Source organism: Malania oleifera, chromosome 3, assembly GCF_029873635.1.
Source record: "Malania oleifera isolate guangnan ecotype guangnan chromosome 3, ASM2987363v1, whole genome shotgun sequence".
Lineage (NCBI taxonomy): Eukaryota > Viridiplantae > Streptophyta > Magnoliopsida > Santalales > Ximeniaceae > Malania > Malania oleifera.
Genome location: NC_080419.1, coordinates 42,041,233 through 42,046,968, shown reverse-complemented (window position 1 = coordinate 42,046,968; position 5,736 = coordinate 42,041,233).

Sequence of the window (5,736 nt, the reverse complement as noted above, 5' to 3'; positions counted from 1 at the left end):
GCGGGGAGCCAGGACATATGATGAGGGAGTGTCCGACACAGACTGGTACTCCTCCTAGACCTGCACGAGGAGGTTACCAGGCACCACGAGGAGGCCAGCAGAGGAATACAGCCCCAACCAGAGTTTTTGCTTTGACGTCAGGTGATGCTGAGGCGGCAGGAGATGTGGTGACAGGTACTGTTTCAATACTGTCATTTAAAGCTATGATATTGTTTGATTCTGGGGCGCCATATTCATTTATTGCTCGGGATTAGGTTTAAATTATGTGGGTTTGAGCCTCAGCAGTTAGCAATTAGTTTGTCTGTTGCTACACCGACTGGGACGGTGGGGGTATGTAGAAAGGTACTCAGGGACTGTCCAGTGGATATTCAGGGGAGGTCTTTGTTAGCTAATCTAATGGTTTTAGACATGCATGGGTTTGAGGTAATCTTGGGCATGGATTGGCTAGCTGCCCACTATATTAGCATTGATTGCCATCAGAGAGTGGTAGTGTTCAGACCTCCAGAGGGACAGGAGTACAGATTCGTGGGATCACGTGTGTGCACCCCACCTTAGTTATTATCTTCTATTCAGGCGTGTAGATTGCTATCAGAAGGTTATCAGGGATATTTAGCCTATGTGAAGGCTGTATCAGAAGAGGAATTAAGGGTGGAGGATATCCCAGTGGTGAGGGATTTTCCTGATGTATTTTCCGAGGATTTGCCGGGACTACCTCCTGATCGTGAGGTAAAGTTCGTTATTGACCTAGTATTGGGGACAGCGCCGATTTCCAATGCTCCGTATAGAATGGCACCGACAGAGTTGAAAGAATTAAAAGAGCAGTTGCAGGAGCTGTTAGATAAGGGGTTCATTCGGCCCAGTGTATCACCCTGGGGAGCACCGATGTTGTTTATAAGGAAGAAGGATAGCTCGATGAGATTGTGCATCGACTATCGAGAAATAAATAAAGTAACTATCAAGAATAAATACCCGCTTTCACGTATTGATGATTTGTTTGACCCGTTACAGGGGACACAGATCTTTTCGAAGATAGATTTACGCTCCGGGTACCATCAGGTGAAAGTCAGGGCGGAAGATGTTCCGAATACGACATTCAGAACACGGTATGGTCACTATGAATTTCTAGTTATGCCGTTTGGATTGACAAATGCTCCTATAGTGTTTATGGATCTTATGAACAGGGTTTTTCACCAGTACTTGGATCGGTTTGTGGTAGTATTTATTGATGATATACTGGTGTATTCGAAGAGTCCAGAGGAGTATGAGAAGCATTTGAGTATAGTGTTGCAGGTGTTGCGAGAGAAGAAGCTATATGCGAAGCTCAAGAAGTGTGAGTTCTGGCTAGAACAGGTTACCTTCCTTAGACACATTATATCCAAGGGTGGTATTTCTGTTGATCCGAGTACGATTGAGGCGGTAGTTGATTGGGTACGACCAAAGAATGTGCACGAGATCAGGAGTTTCCTGGGATTGGTTGGGTAATACTGCAAGTTTGTTGAGGGCTTCTCTCGATTGTCAAGCCCGTTGACCAGATTGACTAGGAAAGGAGCAAAGTTTGAGTGGTCTGATGAATGTGAACAGAGCTTCCAGGAGTTGAAGCAGTGACTCATCACTGCGCCTGTGTTGACGATTCCTTCAGGAGAAGAGGGGTTCGTAATTTACAGTGATGCGTCCCATAAAGGGCTCGGATGCGTGTTGATGTAGCGGGAGAGAGTGATAGCTTATGCCTCACGACAATTGAAAGAATATGAGAAGAACTATCCTACCCACGATCTAGAGTTGGCGGCAGTTGTTTACGTGCTAAAGATTTGGAGGCACTATCTATATGGGGGTAGGTGTGAGATATTTACTGACTATAAGAGTTTAAAGTATTTCTTCACGCAGAAGGAATTGAATATGAGGCAGAGGAGATGGTTGGAGCTAATAAAGGATTACGATTGCACTATTAACTACCACCCGGGAAAGGCTAATGTGGTTGCTGATGCTTTGAATCGGAAATTAGTGGAATCATCTGTATCTGTAGTGGAGATTTAGCATCCGATTCAGATGGATCTGGAGAGGCTCGGTGTGGAGCTGGTAGGGGGCGATCACCAGGCGTTCATTGCTGACTTAGTTTTGCAGCCGACTCTACAGGAGAGGATTAAAGCAGCTCAGAGGAAGGATGCAGAACTAGTAGAGCTTATGGGAAAGGTACAAGATGGTCAAGAACCAGAGTTCAACATTTCAGATGATGGAGCCCTGAGGTTCCATACCAGGTTATGTGTTCCTGCCAATCCTGAGATCAAAAAAGTCATTCTGGAGGAAGCACATCAATCCCTATATACTGTACATCTAGGTAGCACTGAAATGTACAGGGATCTCCGAGAGTCCTTTTGGTGGAGCAACATGAAGAGGGAGATAGCTCAGTTTGTGGGTCAGTGTTTGACGTGCCAGCAAGTGAAAGCTGAGCATCAGAGACCGGCGGGATCGTTGCAGCCACTCCACATTCCTGAGTGGAAGTGGGAGCATATAGCGATGGATTTCGTCTCAAGATTACCGCCAGCATTGCATGGACAGGACGCTATTTGGGTAGTGGTGGATCGATTGACGAAGACTGCCCACTTTTTTCCGATCAGAGTTAGCTACTCCATGGACAGATTGGCTGAGTTATACATCTAGGAGATAGTTAGGCTCCACGGCGTCCCAGTGTCCATAGTTTTAGATAGAGACCCACGGTTCACATCTCATTTTTGGAAGAGTCTGCAAGGGGCCATGGGTTCTCAGTTGTCGTTTAGCACAGCTTTTCATCCTCAGACAGATGGACAGATAGAGAGGACGATACAGATTCTGGAGGATATGCTGCGAGCATGTGTGCTGGACTTTGGAGGTCGTTGGATGCAGTATTTGCCACTGGTTGAGTTTGCGTATAATAACAGCTACCAGGCCAGCATTGGGATGGCACCGTATGAGGCATTGTATGGCAGGAGGTGTTGATCCCCATTGTACTGGGATGAGGTTGGTGAAAGACAGGTATTGGGGCCAGAACTGATACAGCAGACTCAGGATAAAGTCAGACTCATCAGAGACAGGATCAGGACAACGCAGAGCCGGCAGAAGAGTTATGCTGATACTCTTCGGTGAGAATTGGAGTTTGACACAGGAGATCACGTGTTCCTGAAGGTGGCACCGCTGAAGGATGTTATGAGGTTCGAGAGGAAGGGTAAGCTGAGCCCTAGGTATATTGGACCATTCAAGATTCTTGAGAGAGTGGGTCCAGTTGCCTATCGTTTGGCATTATCACCGGTCCTATATAGGATCCATGACGTATTCTATGTTTCTATGCTGAGAAAATACGTCCCAAACCCCTCCCATGTGATTAGATATGAAGCACTGGAGTTGGGCGATACTTTAGCTTATGAGGAAGTGCCAGTGCAGATTCTTGACTAGAAGGAACAAGAGCTACGCATGAAGAAGATTCCACTGGTAAAAGTTCTGTGGCGCAACCATGCTATTAAGGAGGCTTCTTGGGAACTAGAGGATCAGATGCGCCAAAGATATCCGCACTTATTCAGTGGAGTTAGAGTTGAGCCAGTCAAGTGAATGGAATATTGTTGTAGTTTTTATTTGTATAGTGTAACGTAAGATAGATAGAGTTTTTAGTTTTGAAACGTGAATGGTTTTGGGAGAATTTTGAATAGTTGTAATCTCCCAGAGCCCTTGTTGTAACCACGGTATTCCTCCGCCATAAGTGAGGGTAATCAATAAAAATTAGAAGTGTTTTCACTAAGGAAAGGAAATAGGGGAATGACAAATTTCGAGGACAAAATTTTTATAAGGAGGGGGAGAATGTAAAAACTCCAAAAAGAGATATAAAAGATTAATAGAATGATTCCAAATAAAAAATTAAAAAAAATTAATTAAAAAATATACATATTAATTAATTAATTAATTAAAAAATTTAAAAAGAAAAATAAAAAATTAATTAATTAAAATTAATTTTTTTATTAAAAAAATATTATTATTAATATTAATTAAATATTATTATTATTATTATTATTATTATTATTATCCTCCTGAAGCTTCAACAAGCTTCGGGAGATTCAAAGCATATTTTATTATTATTATTATTATTATTATTATTATTATTATTATTATTATTATTATTATTATTATTATTATTATTATTATTATTATTATTATTATTCTTCTTCTTCTTCTTCTTCTTCTTCTTCTTCTTCTTTTCTTTTCTTTTCTCTGTAACTCTCTGAACTTTCTCTCTCTCTCTTTCCTCACGTTCTCTCTCCCTCTCTCCCTAATTTCGTGACGGATTTTCGCCCGATCGAAAATCTGAAGATACCACTGGACTCCATACGCTGCTATTGTCATTTCTACCCAAGCGGATCGGTGGTAGGAGCGGCGTAAGCGTATTCCCTGGGGTAAGCCATTTTTCCCTTTTTCTTTAATTTCTTGCAAAATATAAGTCCAATTGACGAACGAACACCACCACGAGAATCTAGGGATGATTCTCTACAAGTCTAGTAGGATGGAATTCTCGTGGGGGTGTCGGACCAAAACCCCAAATTTGGGGTGCGGCGATTATCAAGGGGCTTATTTTTAATTAATTAGCATTAATTTAGGAATGCTAAAATATTAAGCATCTAGGACTGAAGTAGGATTTCTGAAATTTAGGGCCCGGGTGAGCGCCGCGGGTGTAATTTTGGGACTCGCAGGCAAAACTTGGAAAATTAAGTGGGGATGTTAAATAATAGTTTAAATATTAATTTGAGGTATATGGAGCCTAGGGAAGGCTAGATGAGTATTATTTTGGATAAATTAATTAATTAATCTGGGAAAAATGTAAATTTCAGGAGTTGAATTTCGGGCGCCAAGAGCGTAGGATTTGGGTCCTAAGGAATTTCTCAATAGCCAGGTAAGGGAATAAACTAAAGCAGTAATTTTTCAAGCAAATTATTATTGATTATGAGTAAATTTATTTTCAGAAAAGCATATGTTATATTGTGTATTACGAATGAAATGTACGATTGGGAAAATACTGTTATGATGATTAAAATGTATATGTATGTATGAGATATAAGGAAATCACGATTTTAGAATATGAAGTATGACTTTTAACAGCATATGTGTGGCATGAATATTATTTTATATGAAATGTATTATGATGTAAAAGATTTTACGAACAAAACATGTTTTCAGGTATTATGAAAAGATAAATTATGTTGTGATGGTTTTGACGATTATATGATAAATGATGTATTTTTAGAATATATATACCTGAAACAATTTTGGCGCGAGGCCATATATTTATGTTATCGGAAAAAGGCCATATTTATGTTATTGGCGTGAGGCCATGTATTTATGTTATCGGCACGAGGCCGTATTTATGTTATTGGCACGAAGCCGTATTTATGTTATTGGCGCGAGGCCATGTATTTATGTTTTCGGCACGAGGCCGTAATGATGTTACGTATGATCATGTATTATATGTTTTCACAACCAGGATGTTAGTTTAGTTCAGACCAAGAGCTCGGTACCATAACTATGGGTTAAATTTTGGCATGAGGCCTTATTAGTGCTACCGTCCCACGAGGGGATGGGAGATGGATAGTCAATGTGGCTTTCAGTAGAGTGTGGATGTCCACCTGGCAGTCTGGACCAGGGTGTGGTGGGATCATCGTACTTACAGACATATTTGATTTGGCAGTGGTTGGCCAGCCATTGTCGGGTCCTGCCTTCGGG